Source organism: Sebastes umbrosus, chromosome 16 (assembly GCF_015220745.1).
Source record: "Sebastes umbrosus isolate fSebUmb1 chromosome 16, fSebUmb1.pri, whole genome shotgun sequence".
Lineage (NCBI taxonomy): Eukaryota > Metazoa > Chordata > Actinopteri > Perciformes > Sebastidae > Sebastes > Sebastes umbrosus.
In genome coordinates, this window is record NC_051284.1 from 31,351,464 (window position 1) to 31,373,963 (window position 22,500).

The 22,500-nt window shown below is 42.9% G+C and overlaps 1 long non-coding RNA gene across 2 annotated transcripts in view; it reads left to right on the top strand.

Moving 5' to 3' along the window:
* The window catches only part of LOC119504307, a 75,070-nt gene that overhangs the window by 25,198 nt on the left and 27,372 nt on the right, over window positions 1-22,500 (top strand). Inside the window, exon 4 of one of the 2 annotated variants that reach the window (XR_005210540.1) lies at window positions 13,780-13,915. The exons of the other annotated variant lie outside the window; for it this stretch is intronic. This is a non-coding gene — a long non-coding RNA (uncharacterized LOC119504307). Of the gene's footprint in view, window positions 1-13,779; window positions 13,916-22,500 lie in introns of those variants that run through there. 2 annotated transcript variants of the gene reach the window in all.

Genomic DNA, 22,500 nt, shown 5'->3' on the forward strand with positions numbered 1-22,500 from the left:
GGAGGACGGGGGGAGGTGGAGGGTGAGGGGTGGGGGGGGGGGGGGGGGGGGGGGGTTAAGAAAAGGTAATGTGAGAAAGCTGGAGGTGACAGGCATTGTGGGAAGGTGTGAACGACAGAGAGAAGAGAAGAAGAGAGGAGGAGGGAGGACTGAAAAGTGCTCCTTGTCCTGTGAGGAAGAAGGACCTTTTGAGGAGGACCTTCACCTCCTCCTTTCTGCCTCCCCCCTCCCCTCCCCCTCCTCACCCCCAGTCCCCCCAATTAGACAAACATTAACATCAATTAAGGGCCCTCACGGGGACACTGGCTCTATATAATTACCTTAATGGGCGGACGCTTTCTCTGCGTCCTCTCTCTTTCTGTCTCTTTCTCTGGACCCTCAATCTCTTAAACAAACTTAGAGGGCCTCCTCGGGGGAGGTGGGGGGGTGAGGAGACGTTGATCGGCAGCAGGGGGGGAGGAGGAGGTGAGGAGGGTGTGGGGGGGGGGGGGGGGGGGGGGGGGTCGTTTCCCGTTGGCTTTTGTGGTGCTGGTCTTTCTAAAAAGGCCTCGGATGAATTGGACCTATTGGCCGACAAACAGAGGAGCTGTTCCCACAGAGAGACCGGGACTGGGACAATACTGGACCCCCACTGAGAGGGGGAGACCGGGGGAGGAGAAGGGGAGACCAGGGGGAGGAGAGAGAGGGGAGGAGGAGAGAGAGGAGGAGAGAGAGGAGAGAAGAGAAGAGAGGGGAGAGAGGAGCTGTTCCCACAGAGAGACCAGGACCGGGACAATACTGGACCCCCACTGAGAGGGGGAGACCGGGGGAGGAGAGAGGATGGGATGATGAGAGGAGAGGAGAGGAGAGGAGGTGAGAGGAGAGGAAAGAGGAGAGGAGGAGAGGAGAGGAGAGAGGGAGAGGATAGACGAGGTGAGGAGGTAAGTGGGAGACAGGAGGAGAGAGGGGAGATAGGGAGAGGAAATGAGGAGAGGGGAACAAGGAGAGGAGAGAGGGGAGGATAGAAAGAGGGGAGGGGAGAGGAGAGGAAATAAGGGAGGAGAAGAGAGGAGGAAAGAGGAGGATAGGAGGTTATGAAGGGAAGGAGACTTTTCCGTCCCCTCGTCTTTTTAACTTCTCCTCCTGAACCGGCCTCCTCATCTTCATCTCCTCTTCTTCTCCTTTTTTGCCCTCTCCTCATCTCCTTCTCCTCTTCCTCTCCTCCTTTGCTGTCTCCTCTTCTTTTTAACTTCTCCTCCTGAACCAGCCTCCTCATCTTCACCTCCTTCATCTTCTCAATCTTCTCTCCTAACCTCCTCTCTCCTAACTCCTGCTCCTCCTCCCTGATTCCTTTTCTCCTTCTTTTCCCTCATCCTCTCCATCTTCCTCTTCTCCTCCCTTTCATGCTCTCCTCATCTCCTTCTCCTCATCTCCTCCTCCTGCTCCTCCTCTTCATCACCTCCTCTTTCAGTTGTTCAGGTCACCATTCAGTCATTTTAAACCCATCATTAAAAACTTTATTGAATTATTTTATGAGCCAGTTTAGAGGAAAAAAAAACTTTATTTATATACTTCTCTTTTACAAATACTATATAATACTATAAGAGTTTAAAAGGTGAATATAAAATATGATTAAATATTATATGTGTAGCTTCTTTTTCTCTGTATCCATAAACATAAACAACAAAATAAGAAACATTTTCAGCTTTTTATTTAGTTAAAAAACAACAAATGAAAACCCTCTTCCAGCTGTTAAAGTGTCCGTCAGCTGCTCACAACCCTAAATGATAAATAACATTAATAAAACACAATGAAAACAGAGACTTTACTTCATAAAACCATTAAACTAGTGTAAACGGGTAAACAGGGCCACGCTGTGAGTCTGAGTCTCTCAGGTGTAAACAGGTTTCTATGAGTCCTGACTGATCGACCCGTCAGTCAGCGGCCTCTAGAGGGCAGCAGGTGTTCAGGACCATACTGTGTGTGTGTGTCTGTGTGTTTGTGTGTGTGTGTGCGTGTGTCTGGACCTTCAAAACACACACACACACACACACACAGCAGCCATATTGAGTCGTCGGTTGTCAAACTGCAGCTTTAGTGCTGCTGGTTCAGTTAACCTCTCTATCGTCCCGCCCTCTTCTTCAGGGCGTCCGGGGGGTGTTCAGGAGGAGACAGCAGGTCAACAGTAGACGTCACACAGACGTGGTGTACATCATCTGAAAGCTGGAAACCTGGAGATTAATTTGAGATGCAGTTCAGCACTGTGTGAATAAATTAAAATCAATAGTGAGAGTGTATAAGGGTTTAGAACATCATGATAGAAGTATATGATGACCATCCTCGTGCTCTATTATGTCTCATAAGTCAGTTTTGTGGGTTGATACCATTTGTTCCACAGATTTGGTGCTAAATTTAACCATTTTTTTACCACTGGAGAATTGATCAAAATGATCAATAATCCTTCTAAAATCCCACATTAAGACACCAAGACCTCGAGGAACACCATAGAAGAAGACATGCTGTGATTGAGGATCAAAAACTTTTTGAGATTTCTGCAAGAATTTTTTCGGCGAATGGATGGCGAGCAGAAAACCCCTTATTGTCAGGCTAGCTAGGAAAGCCATCAAAAAGAAAAAGAAAAAATGTAAGAAAAAAATGTGAAAAAAGTACGAAAAATGTCCAGAAAAAGTGAAAAAGAAGTAAAATAAAATGTCCAAACATATCCGACAAATGTTCGAAAAAAGTTAAAAAAAATGACGAAAAATGTCAGAAAAAGTCAATCTAGGTCTCTAGTTTGATCCATCCATCCTCTGAATGCTCTAGGTCTCTAGTTTGATCCATCCATCCTCTGAATGCTCTAGGTCTCTAGTTTGATCCATCCATCCTCTGAATGCTCTAGGTCTCTAGTTTGATCCATCCATCCTCTGAATGCTCTAGGTCTCTAGTCTGATCCATCCATCCTCTGAATGCTCTAGGTCTCTAGTTTGATCCATCCATCCTCTGAATGCTCTAGGTCTCTAGTCTGATTCATCCATCCTCTGAATGCTCTAGGTCTCTAGTTTGATCCATCCATCCTCTGAATGCTCTAGGTCTCTAGTTTGATCCATCCATCCTCTGAATGCTCTAGGTCTCTAGTTTGATCCATCCATCCTCTGAATGCTCTAGGTCTCTAGTTTGATCCATCCATCCTCTGAATGCTCTAGGTCTCTAGTCTGATCCATCCATACTCTGAATGCTCTAGGTCTCTAGTTTGATCCATCCATCCTCTGAATGCTCTAGGTCTCTAGTCTGATTCATCCATCCTCTGAATGCTCTAGGTCTCTAGTTTGTGGCTGTAAAGTTTCATGAGGCTGTGATTATCCTAGAGGTCACCACAGGTCATGTTATACAGGGAGTATTAGTAGTAATATTTTAGTTTTCACTGAGCAGTCAGAATAAAACAGCTATGAAACTGAGAAGTGGTGGAAAAAGTACTAAGGTGTTTTACTTCAGTGAAAGTAGTAATACCACAGTGCAGAAATACTCTGTTACAAGTAAAAGTCCTGCGTTCAAAGTTTTACTTAAAACACCAAAACAATTGTAGGTCAATTTAGGGTGTTTTATCCTAAGTGGTATATCAACCAAGATTCACTTTGTGTTTGTTTAGTGTCTCTTTGTGGTTGTTTAGTGTCTCTTTGTAGTTGTTTAGTGTCTCTTTGTGTTTGTTTAGTGTCTCTTTATGGTTGTTTAGTGTCTCTTTGTGGTTGTTTTGTGTCTCTTTGTGTTTGTTTAGTGTCTCTTTGTGGTTGTTTAGTGTCTCTTTGTGGTTGTTTAGTGTCTCTTTGTGTTTGTTTAGTGTCTCTTTGTGGTTGTTTAGTGTCTCTTTGTGGTTGTTTTGTGTCTCTTTGTGGTTGTTTTGTGTCTCTTTGTGGTCATTTTGTGTCTCTTTGTGGCTGTTTTGAGTCTCTTTGTAGTCAATTTGTGTCTTTAGATGTACGCTTCATGTCTCTTTGTGGTTGTTTTGTGTTTCTTTGTGGCCATCATGCATCTCTACGTGACATCTTGGAGGTCCATGACACTTTGGACCCCTGGTTTTGGACCCCTGGTTCTGTCACCGTTAGGCCCGTTCAGTAATCCATCCATGTTCTTCCTCCACTTCATCTCTCATCTGGCTGCTGTGACCTTTGACCTGACGCTGATATTATCTTATTTGAATCCCTCTCCCTGATCTACTAATAACCCGTCTCTAACCACTAATGTCTCCTGCTGTTGACCCTCTTTTATAACTCTATCAGCTGAAATGATTGAAGTGTAAAATGGAAATGTGAGCGCTGATGTGAGCACGCCTCTCTACTCGCAATTTGGAAGGAGAGAGGAAAAAAAAAGAAATAAAATCTGCACTTTCACCATCAGAAACTTCCTCTTGAAAAACTCCTCGAACGCACCGCAATCTTTCAAATCACTGTACTTCTGCTGCACCAAATCAGTCTGATTAATTAAGTCTGCTGACAGCTTCACTGCTAATGTTCACCGTTAGTCACGTTTTCACTGCCGAAGGAGAAGTTGGAGAGGAAAAAGTTTTTACAGTTTACACGTCTGATATGTCTGAGACGGCATCGGAGAGGAGAGACGAGATAAATACCAGGAGTTAGATTAGATAGTTGTTGATAAAATGTCACATTAGAGAAGGAATAATATTCTAATCATATATCAAAGAAAGACTGGACTTATAGAAAACGTCTGAAAGATTCAAATTAGGGTTGTCGATCAATTATAATAGTTAATAGTGATTAATCGCAAATTAGCAGCCTCAGTTTTAAAGCTGGAGGGAAGTTACTGGTATCATATGAAACAATAAAACCTGATGAATCCATCAGTACCAACCATGTCATACTAGCTGGTAGTGAAGGAGGTTAAATAACGCTCCAAACTTATGCTAAATTTTATGCGAGGAAAAACTGTCATGGTCATTTTCAAAGGGGTCCCTTGACCTCTGACCTCCAGATATGTGAAGGTGTGAGGGTTTTTGTCAGAAAATTGTAAAAAAAAGTCTGAAAAAAAATCCGAAAAAAGTCCAAAAAATGTCTGAAAAAGTTCAATTTTTTTCCAAAAAAAGTCTGAAAAATGTCCGAAAAAAAGTCTGAAAAAATGTATTAATTAATTAAAAAAGATTAATCCAATATCCAGATAATCATTAGTTAATAGTTCGAGATGAGCTCCAGCTCAACCAACTACAACAGTAAAAATCCTGCTTTCACATTAATGCACAAGTAATAATAATCTAATGATAGAATATATAATAGTATAAAAGTCACTGTTAAATACTTTAAGTATATTATACTGATTATACTGACATACTTTTACTGAAGGAACATTTTCAAAGCAGGACTTTTACTGTAACAGAGTATTTTTTCACTGTGGTATTAGTACTTTTACTGCAACAGAGTATTTTCAAGGTGGTAATAGTACTTTTACTGAGGTAAAGAATCTGAATACTTGGTCCACCTCTGATTTGAATCCGTACATCTGTCTACATAGGTTGTGTTTTCGTCATTTGTTATTTATATTTACTTATGATTCCTTTATTTACTGCAGGTTTATGTAATGTTTTACACTCCGGGGACAGTTGCTGAGGTTGTAAGGTTGTCTGGCAGCAGATAATGATCTACTCAGATGATAAAAATGAAATGTTTTTATCTGTTTCACACCACACCTCCAGCAGTGTTATAACTTCTCAGTGTCTGCCTGTTGATTGTCACACGGTACTGAACTAAAAGGACACCACTGGAAGTCTGGAAGCTAACAGAAAAAATGAGTTTGTCAATCTTAAAAAGCTTCAGTCGGCTTTGGATAGAAAATAAACAGCGGTATGGTTGATTTAAAGAACAAAGCTTGCTTTTTTCTGCTTTCTGGCAGTTTGAGAGCTGCAAACTGACAGCGAGAGGCCGCAGACGAAGAGAAGTACTGAGCGCGTGCAGCTGAAAACAAGGTGACATTTGTTAGTGATTGGCTGATTGACGGCGACGAGTTTATTGTTAAGCAGCCAGTTGGACTCGCGGCTCCCACTAGAGACTTGGCTCACACAGAGACAGCTGTATTGGAAAATGCAGCCTGAGCCAACTGTGGTAATATCTGGTGTTCTCTGTGGAGTTTCATTGTGGACGAGTCTGCAGGGAAACTCTCAGCGTTTCTGCTCCAAGCTGCATCCGTTAACACCGAGCATCCACAATATTCACATCAACAGTTTCCTTTAATTCCAGGTGTCAAAACGTGCTGCTGAAAACACAACCAAGGACACCAAAAAATACAAAATATAAGCTACCTCCTGAGGCTCTTTATAGTCCCAGAAAATCTATCTAACGGCTTTAAGGAGAATATTCAAAGCATATCAGTGCAAACAGACTTTGATGGAGGCCGAACGAAAGCAAAAAAAAGGATATAAAACGTCCAAAAAAACTTTCTAAATTTCTTCTATCCATTCGTGGGCTCGTGGAAGGCGTGCAAACAACACATTTCTTCACGGGAGGGTAATCCAGAAAATGTTTTGTTTAGAAATAGTTGAGCGAAAATAGTTGTTTGGATTCCCATGAGCCTGCAAACCTTTTTTTGCCGTCTTTGTTTCGGCCCTCCTCGTTCCGCTCTCCTTAACGGCTTTCCATAAAAAAAATATATTTTTCCTTTAACAAAACTAAAAGTCCACAGCAGCACCACGAGGCTGCGATACTCATTACACTGCAGAAACTGTTCAGGTTGTTCTATAGCTATACCTACGAAAAGTATATATATATATATATCCGCCAAAATCAGTTTGTATTATTATTCGTATTATTTGTCACGTAACTTCTGTATTTATTGCCTCACACGGGGCACCAATAGTGTTGTTTTTTGACCCACCCATCCACCCTGACCTCCGCCCTACACGGCGTTTGTTGCTCTTTATGCTTCCCGGTTCACAATTACGTGGATTACATACGAATTGATTTCGTGCTGACCATCATGAAAAAAACGCCTTTACAGAGTCACTGGGGGAAGCTTAGTTGAGTTAGCTTTAACCAACTTTAGACGATTGTTTAAATCTACATTTTTTGTCACCTGGTGTTCAACAAAATTAGTAACCAGACTGCGTTTCTCTCCCTAACTGATATCCAATTAGTTAACACTTCAATATTCCTTTGTGCATCGCCACCATTCTGTTTCAAAAGGGAAATACATCATGTTACACAAGCTGTATGCTTTCAAACTGCGTTTTTCATCCTGACTGAAGAGATGGAGGCCTTTCCTGTTCCCTCTCTGACACATTAAAAGCCTAAACTGTTATTATTTATGGACAGACAGGCTGCTGTGTGGCGACGTTTTGGGTTATGCAGTCGTGCAACCTGCTGTTGGCGGCGATTCAAAGAGCCCAAATTACTCCGGTGTTACACTTTAAAATCTCGGCAGCACATGTGCGCCTTTTATTTTTCCGCCGCTGAAGGTGATGATTTAAGCTGTCATGTTGCCGAGCAGTTTAACAATGGTTTTATAATAATATTTCAGAAAACTCAAAAAACATCCTGGACTCGGCCTGTAAAGTGCTTCAGTGTTTGTGCCTTTTGTGTGTGGCTCAGCGAAGGTAACGATTTAATCTGACATATTTCGGAGCAGCAGAATAATAATATTTCAGCGTGGTCTTTCTTAATAGCTGGGGAGAACAAAAGGCTGCAGGCCATTCATCCGGCTGACGGCTTACTTTGACACCGGCTGCTCCGGGCGCCGCGGGGCTCCGCTGGAGGAGTCGGGGGGTTTAGACGAGCTGCTGCTCAAACGCACTGACAGGGAAACATTAGCTGGTCCTGGTGGAGGTCACGAGTTCGTGGTTTGTCCTGGCGAAGTGCTCTTGGGCAAGAGGCCGAATCCCTTCCAGCCCTTATAGAGGTCAGTGGAAGGTCACCAGAATCGTGACCGCTTCATCCTCTGGAGAGCAGGACTGTGCTCACGGCAGCCTGCCCAAGAAAGGTTGATATTTTTTGCGCCAATTTTAGCGATTAGAAAGATCAGGGGTCACTGAAATCAATAAGGTTCATCTTCCGAGGAGCAGGAAACTGCAGCAAGGTCGCCATCTTGGTTACTGGCCGTCGCCATCTTGGTTTCTGGCTGTCGCCATCTTGGTGGCTGGCTGTCACCATCTTGGTTTCTGGCCATCGCCATCTTGGTTTTTCACTGTTGCCATCTTGGTTTCTGGCTGTCGCCATCTTGGTTTTTGGCCGTCGCCATCTTGGTTTCTGGCAGTCGCCATCTTGGTTTCTGGCCATCGCCATCTTGGTTTTTCGCTGTTGCCATCTGTTTTCTGGCTGTCGCCATCTTGGTTTTTGGCCGTCGCCATCTTGGTTTCTGGCTGTCGCCATCTTGGTTTTTGGCCGTCGCCATCTTGGTTTCTGGCCGTCGCCATCTTGGTTTTTGGCCGTCGCCATCTTGGTTTCTGGCTGTCGCCATCTTGGTTTTTGGCCGTCGCCATCTTGGTTTCTGGCCATCGCCATCTTGGTTTCTGGCTGTCACCATCTTGGTTTTTGGCCGTCGCCATCTTGGTTTCTGGCCATCGCCATCTTGGTTTTTAGCCATTGTCATCTTTGTTTTTTGGCCGTCGCCATCTTGGTTTCTGGCCGTCTCCATCTTGGTTTTTAGCCGTCGCCATCTTGGTTTCTGGCCATCTACATCTTGGTTTTTAGCCATTGTCATCTTGGTTTCTGGCCGTCACCATCTTGGTTTTTAGCCGTCACCATCTTGGTTTTTAGCCATTGTCATCTTGGTTTTTGGCCGACGCCATCTTAAAAGTAATATGAAGGCACTTCTGAATATATTGTATCCTATATATTTTTAGCTGGCTGTTGTTGGTTAGTTGAAATACGTGGCTAATCAGAGTTTTATTGTGGTGTTGTATCGGTAACGTTAGTGCAAACAAACATGAATCAGTCTCTCTTTCTTGCTCGCTCGCTCGCTCGCTGAGTAGACTGTGAGGCGCCGTGTGTGCGCGTGGGAACTACAGTCGTTAAAGGTAATCGGGCAGGCGGTTCTCCTGTCGGCGCCATTGCTATTTATACGCCTTCCATGAGATCAGGTTGGTAAAGACACCACAGCCATGAGAGGATAAACAGCAGTAAAGATGGAGACTATAAACTGTGTTTCTACTGAATACTGTCTTTAAGCCTGCAGTATGTTCACACTGTAAGAAATGACTGCAAAAAGGAAAGAAAGAGGATGGTAAAGAAGGAATAACGGTTGGGAGGAGGGAGGGGAGGAAACCTTCATGTGTTACAACTTTATGGTTCAGTATAAAAATGAAGAAATGGAACATTTGTTCAGAGACAAATTATGTTTTTGTGATGAAAAGCGTATTTTGGGGTGTTTTTGTGTGAATACAGTCTTTGGTGTTTTTCTGAGGGAGAAGCTAATGATTCAAACTTGACATGTCGGCGCAGCTTAATAACAGCAGAATAATAATATTTCAGCTCGCTCTTTCATAATAGCGCCGGCAACGAGGAAGAGAGAGAGAGAGAGAGTCGGGCCATTCATGCGGCATGATGGGTAGTTTGACACGGGCTGCTTTTCTGCTCAGCACGATGTTTTCCACTTAAGAGACGACACACACACATTTTCAGCTCTCATAGGAGAGGCTAACAAATGCTAACACATGCTAACACACACACTCTCTGCAGGCCTGTCATTCTGTGCGTCGTCGAACGGGTTGATGAGGAGCATTTAAAGCTCTCTTGACACACACCCCTCATCTGCAATGACAGCTACCAAGCTATTATTAACACACACACACACACACACACACAGGTATGCGCACACACACACACACACACAGGTATGCACATCACACTGACAGCTGGGCTATTAACCCGGCCCTGACGGAGCCCTCATATACATCACAGCAGGGCTACATACATGTCTATCTGTGTGAGTATGACAGTGGATGGCACTTCCCGCAGCTGAAGTGTAAAAACAAAGTGAAGAGCAGGTAAACGAAATGAGCAGCGTCGTCGTCGTCGTCGTCGGTAAACACATCGTAAAAAATATTAAAACAAAGGAACAAATAAACACAGTTAAATATTCAACTGGAGATTTACTGTGGCGATGCCTTCACACGGGACTCGTCATCAACACCTGTGATGGTACAGCGTCCATCCTTTCCACGCTTCCCATTCATTGTCTATGTAAGCAGCTGTGCAATGCATACTGGGGGCGTGGCTGTTGCCATCTTGGTTTCTGGCCGTCGCCATCGTAGTTTTTGGATGTCGCCATCTTGGTTTTTGGCCATCGCCATCTTGTTTTTTTGCAACCGACTCGCCGCCTCTAGAAACTCCCTAGAAACTTTTAAAGAAAATTTCCAAATGAGCCGCCATGTTGGTTCCAGTTTAAAAGCTGGGAGCAGCAGCACACGAGGGAAAGAGTTCGTCCAATCAGCTGCGTCGTGGCAGCCCATCAAGCATCCAATGCTGGGAAGAGAGGCGATCCCTCGCTATAAAAACGTTCCTGTGGACTCGTACCATGAGGATCAGGTACGTCGTGAACGCCACTCAGGTGTTTTTTAAGTTATGAGAACTCTGTTGCTAGGCGACAGCAAAGACTGAGGTGTCCTAGTAAAACATAATTTTAGTTTTCGTCCTTTCTTGACCTTGGTCTCTGGAGAAGCTGTTTGAATCAGAGCTTCTTATTTTCCTCTTTTACTCTCTGCTGTTTTAAGACAAACAGTTTGACGAGTGTTTTAAAAAACGTTCCAAAACAACACAAACTGAATTTTCTTTCTTCTCTCTCTGAAACTTAATTACATTTTCTTTTTTTGCCATTAGAAGTCATTTTTCTCTTCATTGTTGTGCGTGGAGGTTGAACACGAACAATGAGGCCGCTAATTACAGCAGGGAGCTAATTAGAGCCGAGTGGCCGCCAGATTAACAGCTAATCGAGCGCTATTGTCTGAGAAGGAGCAGTTTGATTAATGAGACAGCAGCTAGCTTAATGTTGTTATTGTTGTACACACAGGTACAATGACACACAGAGAGGTGTGAAAAGAGTCATTACATTACTCCTGTTACTGTATGAGTTAATGAACTTATCGGATAACTGATAACAAGTTTTTCTCTGGATTTCAACCCATATCTGACCATGTTTCACTTCCGGTTCAAACGCAATTGTGGTAGTTCTTCCGGTTTAGCGCCAGTCGGTGCTACTAAGCATATGATTAAACAGCTGCAATGCGGCGATCGGACGGTTTTACCGGAGATGGTTTTACAACACCACATCCGTCAGCCATCACTGACTAGGAGGACGACATTCCATCTTGGTATCTGGCCGTCGCCATCTTGGTATCTGGCCATCGCCATCTTGGTTTTAGGCCATTGCCATCTTGGTTTCTGGCCATCGCCATCTTGGTTTCTGGCCATCGCCATCTTGGTTTTAGGCCATTGCCATCTTGGTTTTAGGCTATTGCCATCTTTGTTTCTGGCCATCGCCATCTTGGTTTTAGGCCATTGCCATCTTGGTTTCTGGCCATCGCCATCTTGGTTTCTGGCCATCGCCATCTTGGTTTTAGGCCATTGCCATCTTGGTTTCTGGCCATCGCCATCTTGGTTTCTGGCCATCGCCATCTTTGTTTCTGGCCATCGCCATCTTGGTTTTAGGCCATTGCCATCTTGGTATCTGGCCGTCGCCATCTTGGTATCTGGCCATCGCCATCTTGGTTTTAGGCCATTGCCATCTGGTTTCTGGCCATCGCCATCTTGGTTTCTGGCCATCGCCATCTTGGTTTTAGGCCATTGCCATCTTGGTTTTAGGCTATTGCCATCTTTGTTTCTGGCCATCGCCATCTTAGTTTTAGGCCATTGCCATCTTGGTTTCTGGCCATCGCCATCTTGGTTTCTGGCCTTCGCCATCTTAGTTTTAGGCCATTGCCATCTTGGTTTCTGGCCATCGCCATCTTGGTTTCTGGCCATCGCCATCTTGGTTTTAGGCCATTGCCATCTTGGTTTTAGGCTATTGCCATCTTTGTTTCTGGCCATCGCCATCTTGGTTTTAGGCCATTGCCATCTTGGTTTCTGGCCATCGCCATCTTGGTTTCTGGCCATCGCCATCTTGGTTTTAGGCCATTGCCATCTTGGTTTCTGGCCATCGCCATCTTGGTTTCTGGCCATCGCCATCTTTGTTTCTGGCCATCGCCATCTTGGTTTTAGGCCATTGCCATCTTGGTATCTGGCCGTCGCCATCTTGGTATCTGGCCATCGCCATCTTGGTTTTAGGCCATTGCCATCTTGGTTTCTGGCCATCGCCATCTTGGTTTCTGGCCATCGCCATCTTGGTTTTAGGCCATTGCCATCTTGGTTTTAGGCTATTGCCATCTTTGTTTCTGGCCATCGCCATCTTAGTTTTAGGCCATTGCCATCTTGGTTTCTGGCCATCGCCATCTTGGTTTCTGGCCTTCGCCATCTTAGTTTTTAGGCCATTGCCATCTTGGTTTCTGGCCATCGCCATCTTGGTTTCTGGCCATCGCCATCTTGGTTTTAGGCCATTGCCATCTTGGTATCTGGCCGTCGCCATCTTGGTATCTGGCCATCGCCATCTTGGTTTTAGGCCATTGCCATCTTGGTTTCTGGCCATCGCCATCTTGGTTTCTGGCCATCGCCATCTTGGTTTTAGGCCATTGCCATCTTGGTTTTAGGCTATTGCCATCTTTGTTTCTGGCCATCGCCATCTTGGTTTTTAGGCCATTGCCATCTTGGTTTCTGGCCATCGCCATCTTGGTTTCTGGCCATCGCCATCTTGGTTTTAGGCCATTGCCATCTTGGTTTCTGGCCATCGCCATCTTGGTTTTCTGGCCATCGCTATCTTGGTTTTAGGCCATTGCCATCTTGGTTTTAGGCCATCGCCATCTTGGTTTTAGGCCATCGCCGTCTTGGTTTTAGGCCATTGCCATCTTGGTTTCTGGCCATCGCCATCTTGGTTTCTGGCCATCGCCATCTTTGTTTCTGGCCATCGCCATCTTGGTTTTAGGCCATTGCCATCTTGGTATCTGGCCGTCGCCATCTTGGTATCTGGCCGTCGCCATCTTGGTTTGGTTTGGAGGACGACATATATAGAAAATGGCCTAAAATTACACACGAGGACATTTGTAGTGTCTCATGGTTTAGATTTCTTCGCTATGAGGAGCTACTAAAGTACCGAAGCACATCAGTGTTTCTGTAAACTCTCACTGCCAGTTAGATGCCGGGTGGCGGGTAGACAAGAGTTGTCACTGCAGGACAAAACAATGATCAAACCCGAGCACATGTTTTACACTATCTCTCTAGCTAGCAGCTATCGGAGCTACTTAACCACTTAGCAGCAGATTAGTGAAATCATCAGGTAACCCAGGAGGCAAACTGATACCTGGATTTACCACAAAGAGCTCCAGTGTGAGCGCCGAGGCCTCCGTAATCCTGCTGCTGATCCAGAGTCAACAACACTGTGGTTCTTTCTGACAGGGAGGATTTAATGATGACAGGAAACAACGTTATCGGTGATCAATTTCAGAATAAAAGTGGAGTAGAGAAGCAGGGTTGTAGAAATAAACTGTTGAGAAAGACTTTAAAATCACAATGAAACCCTGCAGAGAGGGTTGAGGTGAGGGTGTAGAAACACACAGTTCATAAATCTGACTCATGTCTTACTCCCTTTTAAAGGGTCACTTCATCCAAATAAACATATTTCCTGCTGGTGTTCAGCCAGGATTTAGTTTTATGTGCTTTATGTACGTCAGAGTTGTTTCTGGAAAGACTGATTATGTTTTTTTTGCCCTTTCAGTTCCAGGTCAGAGATAACATCGTTCTTCCATTAATCTGCCTAAATTTATAAATGTATAGTACCACATGTAAATACACTGAACCTCCCGCACACTTAGAAATCAAGAAACATTTGATATGAATGAAGTAAAAGATTTGAATACATCTTGGTTTTTGGTTATTGCCATCTTGTTTTTTTTGCGATCACCGTCTTGGTTTCTGGCCGTCGCCATCTTGGTTTCTGGCCGTCGCCATCTTGGTTTCTGGCCGTCGCCATCTTGGTTTCTTACCGTCACCATCTTGGTTTATGGCTGTCGCCATCTTGGTTTCTGGCCATCACCATTTTGGTTTCTTACCGTCACCATCTTGGTTTATGGCTGTCGCCATCTTGGTTTCTGGCCATCACCATTTTGGTTTCTTACCGTCACCATCTTGGTTTATGGCTGTCACCATTTTGGTTTCTGGCCATCACCATCTTGGTTTCTGACCGTCACCATCTTGGCTTTTGGTTGTCACCATCTTGGTTTCTGGCCGTCGCCATCTTGGTTTCTGGCCGTCGCCATCTTGGTTTCTTACCGTCACCATCTTGGTTTATGGCTGTCGCCATCTTGGTTTCTGGCCATCACCATTTTGGTTTCTTACCGTCACCATCTTGGTTTATGGCTGTCGCCATCTTGGTTTCTGGCCATCACCATTTTGGTTTCTGGCCATCACCATCTTGGTTTCTGACCGTCACCATCTTGGCTTTTGGTTGTCACCATCTTGGTTTATGGCCGTCGCCATCTTAGTTTCTGGCCATCCCCATCTTGGTTTCTGACCGTCGCCATCTTGGTTTCTGGCAATCACCATCTTGGTTTCTGACTGTCGCCATCTTGGCTATTGGTTGTCGCCATCTTGGTTTCTGGCCATCACCATCTTGGCTTTTGGTTGTCACCATCTTGGTTTCTGGCCATCACCATCTTGGTTTCTGACCGTCGCCATCTTGGTTTCTGGCCATCACCATCTTGGTTTCTGACCGTCTCCATCTTGGCTTTTGGTTGTCGCCATCTTGGTTTCTGGCCATCGCCATCTTGGCTTTTGGTTGTCACCATCTTGGTTTCTGGCCATCGCCATCTTGGTTTCTGGCCATCACCATCTTGGTTTCTGACTGTCGCCATCTTGGTTTCTGACTGTCTCCATCTTGGCTTTTGGTTGTCGCCATCTTGGTTTCTGGCCGTCGCCATCTTGGTTTCTGGCCAACGCCATCTTGGTTTCTGGCCATCACCATCTTGGTTTCTGGCCGTCGCCATCTTGGTTTCTGGCCAACACCATCTTGGTTTCTGGCCATCACCATCTTGGTTTCTGACCGTCGCCATCTTGGTTTCTGACCAACGCCATCTTGGTTTCTGGCCGTCGCCATCTTGGTTTCTGGCCATAACAATTTTGGTGAGTACTTATTCCACCGCTGTACTCGATGCAGCAGTCAGTACCTTCAGATGATGATGATGATGATGATGATGATGATGATTTTGACGGACAGGAAGTTGAAAGCTGTTGAACCTTTTGTGCACCAAGTCCTCGCCATCTGCTCTTAAAGGGACAGTCCACCCAAAACATCACCCTCCTCTTCCTCACACTCTTCCTCTCTGTTTTATTCAAACACCGACCCGACGCTTCATGAAAATAGACAACAGGAAGTTGAGGATGAAAAATAAGCTGGTCGTCCTCCTCTTCGTCTCTCTCCCTCCTCTTCCTCCTCGTCTATCAATAAAGGTGTTGATGGGAGCAGACAGATAAAAAGACGGAGAGACTCAAACACAATCTGTCACGCTCCTAAATATACCTCCAACACTCCCTCGCTTCCTACATCCTTCCCTCCCTCCTTCATCTCTTATATCCTCCCCTCCTTCCTTACACCTTTCCCTTCCAGCTCCATGGACATAAATAAGGGGTGACATGCAAAAATAAAGACAGAAATAAATGCATAAATAAATACAGACATTTAAAAATAAATATAAAATAAATAAAATATTAATGCAAAAATCTAAAATAAAATAAATGCATAAATAAATCAAGAAATTTAAAGATTAGTACAAATAAATATAAAATAAATAAAATATAAATGCCAAAATTAAAAATTTAAATAAATGCAAAAATAAATAAATAAATTTAAAGATTAATAAAAATAAATATATAAATAAATAAAAGGAATAATTAAACAGAAGAGTAAATAAATAAGTGAGTTAATACAAAGGTAAATAAATAACGAAGCAAATTAAAACAGAAATATCAATTTATGTCACATTTATTTATGTCACACGCAAAACAAAAAACATTTGGTGAGACCGAGCTGAATCAGTTATGGCAAGTTTAATATTAAGATTATCACAACTCCTCTCCATTTGTTTGCTTTTACTATCAGACTGAAAACATTTGATATGATTGTTCCTCCATTTCTTTCTAGGAATCATATTCTAGTTTACTTATTTGAGTTCACTCTGTTGCTCTCTAGATAATTATGTGGGTCACTCACTTTATGTCTGATGATATAGATTTTTCCTATAGATTAAAAATTAATCCACGTTTCTTTTCTCAAACACGACGTTCGCTGTGACTCGTCGTGTAAATCCATTCAGTGTTATGACGTTTGATACTTTCACCACATGCCGATTAATCAAGTACGTGATATATTATTTATATTTATAGAGTACGGTCTAGACTTGCTCTGTATGAAAAGAGTCTCCAGATAACTTCTGTTATGATTGGACGCTATATAAAAAATAAATTGAATTGAGTATAATCTTGTGACCAGTGAACCTGATCCGAGATCTGTTGTGTATCAAATGTTCGAAAAACTTCAGAAAAATGTCCCAAAAAAAGGTTTAAAAAAATGTCTGAAAATTAGTTTAAAAAAGATTCGAAACAATGTCCGAAAGTTTAAAGTTAAAAATGTTCGAAAAATATCCGAAAAAAACAGTAAAAAATTTAGGAAACATTTCAGAAAAAAGTAAAAAAAAAAAAAAAGTCCTAAAAATGTCTGAAAAAAATGGCCCCAAAAGACTTTTTTTTAACTCTATATGTGCCTACCAAATTTCGTACATCCAAGTTAAACGTACCGCGAGGGCTGCTTCATTGCAATTTAGTAGGGGGCCCCCTTGGTACATTAAGACATTCTAGCACATTTAATGAGTATGCCAAGTTTCGTTTGTTTGTTAGCAACCATAAACCCTCAAAAACAACTTCCTTTTTCATCGCGAAACAATGCGTCGCCACGGAAACGGCATTTCATAATCTTGTAACCAGTGAACCTGGTCTGAAATCGGTTTAGTAGTTTGATTTTCAAAGTCTTGTAGTCTGAAGCAGACCAACAGCAGTTCTAGTTCTAGTTAATAAAGTAGAGGACTAATATGAAGTTAATATGTTTTTTCCATTCTCACCTCAGTTTGTTAACATTTAGTTTTTATTGTTCCATCAGTCTGAAGGTCAGTTAGATTGATGTTCTTGCTCTCTTTGACTTCCCCTCTCTCTCTCTCCTCCTCCCCCCCGTTCTCCACCTGAGGTTGGCTGTGAATCAAACATGGGGAGGGGGGTGAGGAAGAGGAGGAGGAGGAGGAGGAGACAGATGGAGGTGAAGAAGGAAGCCTCGGTGCTGCTGGCACTCAGTCTGTGTGCGTCTATATGTGTCTATATATACAGTAGAGAATATATGGTGAGACTAAACATGGAGGACGACTGCAGATGGAGCTGACGGGGTCACGTCTGCCCGAGCTGACCGTCTGTCCGTCCGTCTGTCTGTCTGTCCGTCCGTCTGTCTGTCAGCAGCTCTGCACACTATAGAAAATATACATTTAGTCTTTTTAAGCTCTTATAGGAACAGGGAGAGTCGACGGAGATCTGTGTGCTTTCTCTTTGACATCTCAAAGTCTGAAAATAAATAAACAAGAAGGCCAGTTGATTAAGGATGAACACAATATTAGTGTCCTTTAGGGCTGTCAATCAATTCAAATATTAAATCTTGCTTACTTGCATGATTGTCCACAGTTAATCATGATTTTTATCTGTTCAAAATGAACCTTAAAGGGAGATTTGTCCGGTATTTAATACTCTTATCAACATATGAGTGGACAAATATGCTGCATTGTGCAAATGTATGAATATATTTATTATTGGAAATCAATTTACAACACTAAAGTAAGGGTTTTGGAAAAAAAAAAAAAGTAAAATTTCCAAAAAATATCAGAAAAAAAGTGTAAAAAAAAGTTCAGAAAAAATTCTGAAAAAAAGTTTTAAAAAAATTCTGAAAAAAGTAAAAAATAAAATTCCGAAAAATGTTTGAAAAAAAGTCTGAAAAATATTAGAAAAAAAAATGTCTGAAAAAAAGTTAAAAAAAATTCCGAAACAAGTAAAAAGAATGTTGAAAAAAAGTTAAAAAATGTCTGAAAAAAGTTAAAAATGTCCAAAAAAAAATGTCCGAAAAATGTCTGAATTATAAAATGGACCTCGTGATGAGCTTGTTGCCGTTTCCAAGATCACGAATGAACTTTCAAATTAAAGTGTGTTTCCATCTTTATAAACATGTCAACATAATGACACTAATATTGTGTGCATCCTTAATCAGCTGGCCTTCTTGTTGATTTATTTTAGTTTTTCAGACTTTGAGATGTCAAAAGAAAGATCCCACAGATCTCCGCCGACTCTCCCTGTTTCCATAAGAGCTTAAAAAGACTTAAAGTATATATTTTCTATACTGATCTGGAGAACTACCTCGCTGTCAGACAGCCCTTTTTGACGGGGAACTGAAGCTGTTATCTCTTCAGAGCCACCAGACACAAAATTCACTTTCACAAACCAGTAATTTAACCTGTCAGAACATGAGAGTATACAATACATTACAATACATACAACCCCACTTCAAACAATCTGAACTAACCCTCTCACTTCTTTCCAAACTCAGCACAGCCCTTTAAAATGTTCTGTTTGTATGTGAACTGAAGGATCGGAGTATTTTTCCACCATCAGTTAATTAATGTTGACAAACTCCATTTAATCATCTGTTTTAAACTATCTGCTATAAAAACACGATAATCTGAGTTTGTGTCAGCGTTTCACAACACCAGACATTTCATAAGACCTACATGAAGTCTTATCTCTCCTCCTCTTCTTCCTCCTCCCTCCCTGCTTCTCTTCATCACCTCCTCCTCCTTCTTCCTCTCCTTTTCCTTCTTCATCCACGTTTTTCACCGTGCTATCAGCATGATGTCACACAGAGACATAAACACGTACAGATGAGTGTAGTTATGTTATTTTTACTTCATTAAATATTAAGAATTCGCTCTTGCTGTGAATGCACCAGTATGCTAGTTGTCTGAAAAAAGTTAAAAATGTCAGAAAAAGGTGAAAAAATGTCTGAAAAAGCAAAAAAAAAGTCAGAAAAATGTCTGAAAATTCTTTTTAAAAAATGTCCGAAAAAAAAGTTAAAAATGTCTGAAAATTATTTTTAAAAAAATGTCCGAAAAAAAAGTTAAAAATGTCTGAAAAAAAGTTAAAAAAGTCCGAAAAAGGTGAAAAAAAAGTCAGAAAAATGTCTGAAAATTCTTTTTCAAAAAATGTTATAAATGTCTGAAAAAAAATTGGAAAAAAAATTAGCAGCTAACGCAGCCGTCTACAGAGGTCTCACTCCTTTCTAAATCCACACCTCCACATTTTTGCAATCTTGACTCCAGACTTGTAGTCTTCTGACCCAACCGCCGCTGACTCAAGTGACATCACTCGAGGACGTTTATCAGCTGCTGAACTGAAGGCTTCATGTTACTTTAAAAACACGAGCAGTAAAAGTGAGATAGTAATGTAATGTGTTGATGTGACGGCGTGCAGCTGGACGGCACCAACAGTCACATCTCAGAGCTTCATCACATGGCCCAGGTCAGCACTGTGTGTGTGTGTGTGTGTTACCAGCTGGTCCTGTGTGTGTACGTTACCTTCTGAGTGTGTGTTTATCCTGCGGGGCAGGACACACACACACACACACACACACACACACACACACACACACACACACTCTGAAGGTCATGTGGATGTTGGTCCAAATCTTCCTTCAGCTCCGATCGCTGAGAAAATAAACTCTGAGCGTTTATTATTCCTGAGCTGCCAGCTGGGAGAGAGAGAGTGTCTCCTCAGATCAATTCATCTCCTCCTTCATTCTTCTTCTCTCCTCTGCAACCCTCTACAACCTCCCTCTACTCTTCTTCTCTTTATTCATCATCTCTTCTTCTTCTTCTTCTTCTTCTTCTTCATGTTCTTCATCTTCTTCATGTTCATCTTCTTCTTCATCTTCTTCATGTTCTTCATCTACTTCATCTTCTTCTTCATATTCTTCTTCATCTTCATCTTCTTCATGTTCATGTTCTTCTTCATGTTCATGTTCTTCTTCATGTTCATCTTCTTCTTCATGTTCATCTTCTTCATGTTCTTCATCTTCATCTTCTTCATGTTCTTCATCTTCATCTTCTTCATGTTCATGTTCTTCTTCATGTTCATCTTCATCTTCTTCATGTTCATCTTCTTCATGTTCTTCATCTTCATCTTCTTCATGTTCTTCATCTTCATCTTCTTCATGTTCATGTTCTTCTTCATGTTCATCTTCATCTTCTTCATGTTCATCTTCTTCTTCATCTTCTTCTTCTTCATCTCCATCTTCTTCATGTTCTTCATGTTCATCTTCTTCATGTTCTTCTTCTTCATCTTCTTCGTCATGTTCTTCTTCATGTTCATCTTCTTCTTCATGTTAATCTTCTTCTTCATCTTCTTCATCTTCATCTTCTTCTTCATGTTCTTCATCTTCTTATTCATGTTCATCATGTTCATCTTCTTCATCTTCTTCTTCATCTTCTTCTTCATCTTCATCTTCTGTCCTGGAGTGTGTAGCAGTGAGCATCAGCTGTCAGAAACACACACAGACGCACACACACACACACACACACACACACACACACACACACACACTGATCATTAACTGAAGTTCTCACATCTCATAGAGGACAAGCTGGGATCAGTGTGTGTGTGTGTGTGTGTGTGTGTGTGTGTGTGTGTGTGTGTGACTATGTATGCTCTTATCACCTCTGCCTCGTACACACTGCACCTCAGGGCCAACACACACACACACACACACACACACACACACTCTGAGAGCACAGATGGCCTCACATTCATGTCTCCTGCCAAACAGATGGACCTGGCTGGATTCATTCAACGATGGACACACACACATACACATACACACACACACATACACACACACACACACACACACACACACACTGTCGGGCTACAAGCATGTACACACTGATTTATTTCAACACACACAGAGAGAAACCTTCTTATTAAACACATTCACACTTACATACACACACACACACACACACACACACACACACACACACACACACACACACACACACACACACACAGTGGCTGTTGTCCAATGCTTGGTGCCCTCAGTCTGTCCTAACACACACACACAGAGACGCGGCGGTGGCGGCGTGGCGGTGGTGATGGCGGCGGTGGCGGCGGTCCAATCACAGTGCCCTCAGTGTGTTTCTGTGAGTCGGAGATGTGAAGTCTAATTAACAGAACAGCATCAATATTGATGAGGGCCATTTTATTCCATCTATTCCCAGTCCTGCTATTAAATTCACTTAAGTTTCAACTTCCTGTTCAGAAGCACCACGCTGCAAATCAACAGGGTCGGAGGTCAGCGCGGCGGCGGCGGCGGCCACTGTACAAGTCTTCTTCTATGGTTTCTAGCAGCTCTGCAGAGGCTGAATAAACTGGCTGTGATGTGGAGGAGAAGGAGGCAGGGCTCTAATGAGGAGGCGGGGCTCTAGTGAGGAGACGGGGCTCTAGTGAGGAGGTGGAGCTCTAGAGAGGAGGTGGGGCTCTAGTGAGGGGGCGGGGCTCTAGTGAGGAGGCGGGGCTCTAGAGAGGAGAGGGAGCTCTAGTGAGGAGGCGGGGCTCTAGTGAGGGGGCGGGGCTCTAGTGAGGAGGCGGGGCTTAGATTATTGTACACAGTCATAGTACCTGTTAGAAAACAGTAAATCCATGTAAATGATGTAATATAGTTTTATATTTCTCATGTGAAGTCCATGAAAAAACAAGTCCGCCTGTCAATCCTGTCTGACTTCCTGTCTGTGTCTCTCAGCTCAGAATCCATCGCTACCAACCGTGTCTTACTAGCTTAATCATGCTCGACGTCGGCTGTAAAAGGGTCTATTAGATCAAACGGATGTTGACAAACTTGCAGAATATAATGCGATATATATATCTTATTGCAATACTCAGCATATTGCAAAATGTTTAAAATGGCAATAAGATCGTATCGTGATATTAAAGATTTCTCTCTAAACGCAGCCTAAAGAAGGAGATAATAATAATAATAAGAGTTTAGAGTTCGTGTTCGACTGCCAGAGACGCTGTGATCTGTAGCTCCACCCGTCTGGGCGTGCAGGGCGACTAAAACAAACTACAGATGCTCCCAGATCAGGTCTGGTGCTGTTTGGACTGTCGAGGTGTTGAGCTGTTGTTGAGTCTTTGGTTTGATACCATCCAGAGGGTTTCCCATAATCCATCAGCACTTCACACACACACACACACACACACGCACACACACACACCTTTAACACACACACACACACACAGTTATAAACACACACACTTTCCATCCGTCCGTCAGTGTTGGTCGTCTCGGGGGAAACATCTGAGGTAATGGAGAACG